Source organism: Camelus ferus, chromosome 15 (genome assembly GCF_009834535.1).
Source record: "Camelus ferus isolate YT-003-E chromosome 15, BCGSAC_Cfer_1.0, whole genome shotgun sequence".
NCBI lineage: Eukaryota > Metazoa > Chordata > Mammalia > Artiodactyla > Camelidae > Camelus > Camelus ferus.
The window spans coordinates 3008297-3015847 of record NC_045710.1 but is presented as its reverse complement, the minus strand read 5'-3'; the positions used below and the strand labels follow the sequence as shown (position 1 = coordinate 3015847).

The window sequence follows — 7551 nt, the reverse complement described above, 5'->3', positions numbered from 1 at the left end:
CTGAGGGAGATCAGCAGTCAGGCAGAAATGTCCGCCGCCCAGGGGCATTGAAGCCTGAATGCGTACGAAGGTGGTCCCGGGGCAGAACTCTCTCAGCTTCCCGGCAGACAAGTGCAAGTAAGTATCATCCATGGGAAAGAGGGACAACATTATAACCCTCAAATTACACCTTCAAATAATTTTGAAAACACAGTCATAACACAAAGCAAAGACAGCTAGTATACAAGGAAACAAGACACCATGATCAAAAATCAAGAAAACGAGGTACAAAGAAACGGCCTATCAAGACTTGGTGTATCGGAATGATTAGCCAGAGATTAATCATGTTTATTATTAAACCGAACAGATGAAACATGTTTACTATGTTTAAAGAAAGAAGAGGCAAGCTTGTGCTCTATCTTGCACAATTCCAAGAACTGGCCTCAAGGAAATGGCCACAAACTGAGCCTGGAGTTCAAGATTAACTGTACTTAAAACTGCTCAGCCCACTGCATGACCAGTTTCAGGGTGACTGTCAGCACTAACTGGGCTGCTCCGCATGCATCCCCTCCCTCTGCCCACACACCCCCAAAACTTCCCTTTAAAAGCTCTTGCCCCTGACTAGCAGTGGGAGTTGGTTCTTGGACACAAGTCCACCTTCTCCCCAGGTTGTCAGCCTCCTGAATAAAGCAGCCTTCCCTTTCCTACAACACTTGTCTCCTGAGCAGTGAGCAGCTGGACCCGAGTTCAGCAGCACTCCGACAGTGCATTCTGGTACGAGTCCTGGGTGTGCACAGGAAAGTTATTCAAACTCTGGTATCCAACCAAAACTTACCAAGCAGAGCTCACTTTGGCAGCACATACACTAAAATTCGAACGATACGGAGACAATTAGCCTGGACCCTAAGCAAGGATGACACGCAAATTCGTGACATATTCTATATTAAAAAAAATGACCAAGCATACAAAGGAGCAGGAAAGCATGGCACACGGTGAGGAAAGAAACAATCAAAACCCAGAACGACACAGGTGTTGGAATTAGCGGATGAGGACACTGAACAGTTCCTATAACTGTGATCCACACATTCAAGTTCATACAGACATGGAAGAGAGAAAAGAGAACTGTATTAAACATTTAGAGAGAAAATGTTTCAGATAAAAAATAAAGTGTATGGGATTACCAGCAGATTAGGTGTTTAAGACAAAAAAAAATTAGTGATCTTGAAGATGTCGCAAAAGACAATAAAAAATGAAGCAACAAAAGAGAAAGAAGGTTGAAAAAATGAAGTTAGCATCTGGCAGCAGTGGGCACACTCTAAGTAGCCTGACAGACATGTGATGAGTGTTGCTGAAGGAGACGGAAGAGGAGGAGGAAGAAAAAAGATTTGAATCATTAATGGCTGAACATTTCCAAATTTGATGAAACTGTGTATTCACGGATCCAAGGAGTCCAGGGACTCTCAGGACAAGATATATTACAAGACAAAACAAAACACTAAGCACGTTATAATCAGATTGTTCAAAACTAGTGAGAAAAATAGCATTTACAAATCAACCAGAGGGAAAAATATGCATTGCAAACAGAGAAAAATATAAAGATGGCAGCTGATTTCTTGTTAGAAATACTGAAAGGGAGACGCAGAAGAGCAACACCTTTAAAGTTCTGAAAGCGAAATTCTCTACTGAAATTCTCTAAGCAAACACACACACGATGGGAATTCCAACAAAAGAGGTGAGAGAAAAGAGGCAGAAACACATCATTTTTCATGAGTAAACACTCCTTGAATTGTTATAGCCTTTTGTTAATTTCCAGAGGTCTGCAAGTATTGATATCAACTTTTTTTCCCCCTATTCTTCTCATTGATTTCAGAAAGAAGCGAATTTTGGAGTATTTTTACTCCACCAGGGAAAGGAGCATCGTTTGCCCTACGTTGCCTTTATAAAGTTTCCAATTTTTTTTTTAAGAAGCTATTACAGTAACTAAATGTGCATTTGAAATAATAAAATGCCCTTCAAAATAGAGTGTTTGGGGGAAAAATCATTCTTAAACTGACATATTTATTGTAAATAATATATTTACAGAAGGGTAACATTGGAGTCAAAAAAAGAATTTCTGGGAATGAAGTCTATTTGAGATATGACTTTTGCTCTCATTTTACGCTAGATTTGTTTACTTTTAATGACTGTGTTTGTGTGTGTTCTTGTTGTCTGGCATTCAATTTTTTTATAACACTTGTGATTTTGTCTGCTGATTGGTGATAACTAAAGTATTGCATATACTTTTTGTGCAATTACAAAATTATACTTTACTAGTGGTAGAAAAGGTCGTTGATAATATATAGTAATTTCATAAGTGATATCTAAAAAATTTGGGCTTTTCCAAGGTCACCTAACTTACCAGTAGAGTCAGAACTAGTATCTGACTTTTAGTACCAGAATGTGTCACGTAGATGGAAGCCATCTGTGATTATCTGTACTTGACTCTGTATCTGCAATATGATTTCAATTATGTAAACATACTTGACTGGGGAGGAACTAATTTTAGAATTTCAGAAAAAAATGATGGCTTTTACCATACTTCTGAGTTTCTGATTTCTTAGTATGGTGTTTAACATCTATTTTCAAAGAGCCACCTACTTTCAGGTATGAAAAGTTTGAGCTAAAACAATGTCCTTGGCCCCTCTGTCCTCTACACAGGTGAAGTCTCACATGGCTTTAGAAGTGCCCTCAAATTTCAGGACAGGTGGTGCCTCCTTCCTCAGGAGAGCCTGAGATCCAGACAGCATCTCAGAGGTGAGAACACCAGGGTAGAGGTTTTACACTTGAATCTGAGAACCTGTGTAGATGTCCATCTCGAAAGTCTGTAGAGACATTCCTTCAAGGCATTTGTCCTTGAACTGGTCTGTGCCACCTGGATGGAATCAGCTTTCTGAGGGCAAAAGCAGCCCAGTTCTGGATGTGGTGAAGTCTTATTGCCTGTAATTAATCAAGGACAAATGCATCTTTGATTTGCTTATTTTTTTCCCCAGAGATTCTGAAGGGGAGAAAATAGTAATTAATCTAACTCACTTTGTGTGATTAAAACCTAATAGAAGTGCCACTGCCTTCCCGTAAGACAAATGATAAATTTTACAAACTTGAGAAGAAATGCAATTTCTTAGGAAGTCTCTTTAAGAAAGTAATCTCACCAGGATCCAAATGATTCTCAGGACTGACTCTCCTGCTGATGCTGGTACCTTCTCAGAGGTAGCTTCCCTCCCCACGTGGTTCTGACGGGTGATCACCCCTCCCGAGGCATCACAGTACCCGGCGGGGAAAACGCACGTGCCCCGACTCCACACACAGAGGCCTCGTTCGGTTGGTCTGGGGGGTGGCCCTGCCAGCCCGTGAAAGGTCCTCACCAGGGACAGTGAATTACAACCACGAAGGCCAGGGCTTGCCGGAAGAGGCAGTGAGTTACCACGGCGGTGAGACTCGTCAGCCAGATAAGGATCTGAACCCGAGCTCACTTATTTCTCCCACAAGTGATGAGCACTCAGGGAGTAGCAGGTGTGTGGGGGGCTCTGGGGACAGAGTCTGTGAACCAGACACGCGTGGTCTGTGGCACTTGAGCTTAGGGTCCCACCGGCTCTGGGTGGTGTTGGGCAAGGCCACAGGTCCCTCCCGTCCGTTTAGTCATTGATTCATTTACTTGTGGACGACGGTGTGGGGATTAAGCAGTCAGATGTGTGCAAAGTGTCTGGTGTGAAAGGAGCTCCTTCTACTGCATATACACACACACACACATACTCACAGATAATTATTGCTTTTTCTTCTATGTGATGGCCAACTGTGCAGATACATCAGCTTAGAACGTGTAACCAAGACATGGTATGATTTAATTGGTAGACATGTTAATTAGAAAAAAATGTAAAGCATAGAGATTCAAGCTGTAGCTCTAGGTGGGCATTAATAATAATAATAACTGAACAATAATCAGTTTATCCAATGCAAATATTGTGAAAGGTGCTTTATATACATTGTCTTCATTTTCAAGACAACGGCATTGGTGAGAGGCTATCACGCAGCCACGATGAGACGGACCCTCAGAGGCTCTGGGTGCCCCATGTCAGGTCGGGCGGCCAGTAACTGAGAGGACTCTGGAGCTGAGTCCATGACCCTGCCCGACGCCGCGCTGCCTCCTGCCTGTCAGATGCGGGCTTGCCGACCGCAGAGCTCAACATAAAGCAAATTACATTGGATTTGTAATGTGTTTTGCAAAAGCAGTTGTTTTTTGTTTGTTTGTTTTGTTTGCTTTTTTTTATGCAGTGCCTGCTTGGTGATTTTTATTTCTTTAACAGGCTGTGATCTCCCAAGGACAGCTGAATCATAATTTGACTCTTTTAATTACAAACAATTCCCTTAAAGTGACATATATGATCATGAGAGACAACATTCCAGCCAAGTCTTAACATTTGCCCCAGACAACATTCTGAATTTTTAGTATTTCTCCTTTCGATCAGTGGAGGTGCCTGGGATGGTTTCCCTCGGACTCTGAAGATTACGTTTCTCACTAAGGTGGAATTTTCTCCATTGGAAAAGTCCTTTAGGCCCTTGCCGGGATGTGGCCGTGATGGAGGTCACCACGGGAGTCCCCGACTAGGGGCCAGTGTCGTCCGCATCCCCAGCCCGGTAGCCCTGCCGCCCGCGCCAGGCGCCCGCGGCGGCGGCTTCCCCGCGGGGGCGGGACGGGCGCCTCTCCTGAAGCCGCAGGGGGGCTCCGTCGCCCTGAAGGTTTGTGAACACGGCGGTGGGAGGGGCCCGGAGCCGGCTGCTTACCCCGGCTCATCAGGCATCACTCCTTTCGTGCAAATAACTCTGCTTCCTTTGCCAGTTCGTGCGTTTTTTTAAGCCAATGCATATGTCATCACCGCAGCCCGCTGTGTGGAATGAGAGAGCTAAGGAAGAATGAAGCTGCGTGATTTTGTACATCTCGCTCAGTTATTCATTCATCCATTCTTTTTTTTTTTTTTTTTTCTGAATTCCTGTCCCAGATGCCGTGTGAGGTGCCCTGGAATGCTCACGGCCTCAGCGGGCAAGCGCGAGAGGGCGGTAACTGGCGCGCCTTCACCCGCTGTTGTTGAGTCTCAGGAAACAGTAAACAGCGGCGGGAAAAACAAAAAGCGAAAAGCAACCCTCTGGCTTATGAAGCTCTGCGCCCTGTGTACTAGGTTCTAGTAAATTCTGACTCCTCACAAACTTGAGGAGAAGAGAGCTCCAGACAAACCAACAAACAAACACACACAGTGCGAACACCAAGGCCAACAGTGAACATTCAACGTCATAGAAAGACAGAAGGGGAATTACGCAGCCCGGGGGCCCGCCGTGAGTCCGGCTGCCCTCGTGTTTCGTGTTTCTGGGCCTGCGTGGTGGCTGGGACGGAACCTTCCAGAAGGGCTTAGGCGAGGGGAAGTCTAATTGGGGTAAAACATCTTCTGACCACAGCAGCCTTCAGGACGCCATCCCCTTGAAACAGTCTCCGTGAGGGCCCAATACTTCGAGGGGCCGTGAGTGACTCCTGTCTTAAGACACAAGGCCCCAGACTCCGTGGAGATGCTGAATTTGTGCAAACACATCCTCATAGTGCGAGGCCATCTTTAGTCTTTCCTGTTACCTTTCAGAACTAATGTTCTTAATCCCAATGGATGCATGAGTCCTAATTTGATAAAAAAAAAAAAAGGGGGGGGGGATGCACTGCCTGATTTACTGTCGCGGGCGGGGCCGTGGCTTTGCAGCCCGCACACCTGGGCTCCGCCCCACCTCCCGCATCCCCGAGCCGCAGGTTCAGCTGACGAACCGCGCGGCTTCCCTGAGCTTCGCCTTGCTTCCTGGTCCTCATCTGACAAATGAGTTTGGAGCAGCTCCGTTCCCAACCTCACCATCCGGGGCGCTGGTGAAACAATCATCATCCTCACCCTCTTCTCCTCTTGCATACGTTTCAGAGGCCCGAGAAAGAGGTAAACCACACTCTGCTTTGGCCTAGAATTCTTCCAGGTCAGTGTGATGAGAACTATCTCTACTAGGAGTCTGTTACACACTGAGCAACTTCCCACACACACACACACACAGAACTGAATTCTTCCACGCGTAACCGTTTCACCAATAGGGAGCGTGAGCCCTGGAAGGACGGAGAGAGTCTCTAACGGCTGGCGCTCGGTGCAGAGGCAGGGCCCGCGTGCAGGGCCACCCCGCCTCCATCACCTTCCCCTGCAGTTCTCTCAGGACAGGAAAGAGCTTCAGCTGGCGTTGCAGTTCCGAATTGCGATACCAAACAATTATTCCTTCATCAGCCCAGCTTGCTTCGCAAATAAACATTGTCAGAAGGGCCCCTGGACGCGAGGGAATGACAGAAATTCTCGGAGCTGGTAAGACCACCACGTCTGAACTAGAGGATGTTGAGCATCTTTGTGTCTGGCTCTGAGGTCCTAAGGTTCCAGCGCTCTGGTCCGGGATAGGTCAGGAATGGATCTGTTCTCTCATTTCTGATAAATCCCGATTTCCTTCATCGTCTTTTCCTCTGGGATTCAACTCGGAGGCTGCGATGGTTCAGAAGTTGCCAATTTAAGTGACATACAGTAGATAACCTTGAAATACATTTCAAAATATATTATACAAGATATTCCTCAGAAAGGTAAATCTTATCTTCAATCAAGTGGTTCTTTCTTTAAAAGGAAAAAATAAAAAACCCTGGAGCCCCAGAGGCGGATGAACCCTGGGCTGTGCTGGCGTCCGACGTGGGGGTGCTGGCACCCCTAATTTACCACTTCAGAGATGCATCAAGTCGCACTCAGGTGAGGTTCATTTTGTCTCCCTTTGAAGTGCCTTCAAAGTCTGGGTTGAAACTGAGCTTCAGGGAACACAGTTAACTAGTCAAGCATCCTATTTCCTGGCTAAAACGACACTTCAAAAATCATATCAAAAATATAAAAATTGTCACTTTTTTCTTGGGAGGCACAGGTAAAGGGTGGGGGTTTCCCTCCAGTAACTGAACTGACTTGAATTTGTAAGCTCTGTTTTCTAAGACTCAGAGCTGAAATACTGCTCTCATGTGAGACTCTACCCGGTGTGGGGGCAGGACTCTAGCTTGGATGTGACAACCAGACATGGGCCAGGATGTACATCCTGAGTGGAAAATGCTCAGTGTTGGAGACAGAGACTTAGTTCTTAGGTTGCCCATCAGAAACAGATGAGAGATCTTCCAAAACACAGATACGAATCTGAGTTATCATTTTTAGTATTGTCCTTCTAAACCTCAGATAACCCTATTCCAGAATTTCATATTTTAGATTACCTTCAAAATACGCACTTTTACTGAAGGAGAATGTGCCCAGGGTTTAAACACAGTGATCTGAGGAGAAAAGAGTCGATTTATCCCTGTACAAGGCAGGAGGGGTCCCTGGTCTTGTAGATTCGCAGGAGAAACCAGGAAGAAAAGATGAGAGTCTGGGCCAGGGAAACAGCACTGGGGGCTCAGGAGAGATCCCCTGGAGCGAACTGGTGACAGGAAAGCTGGGACTTGGCAATGCAGAACAG

General features: G+C 45.7%; 1 non-coding gene across 1 annotated transcript; it reads left to right on the top strand.

Moving 5' to 3' along the window:
• Window positions 1–820: 820 nt before the first annotated feature.
• On the top strand, window positions 821–927 carry LOC116669088. The gene has a single exon (XR_004326475.1). It is a non-coding gene; the product is annotated as a U6 spliceosomal RNA (small nuclear RNA).
• The last annotated feature ends 6624 nt before the right edge of the window (window positions 928–7551 follow it).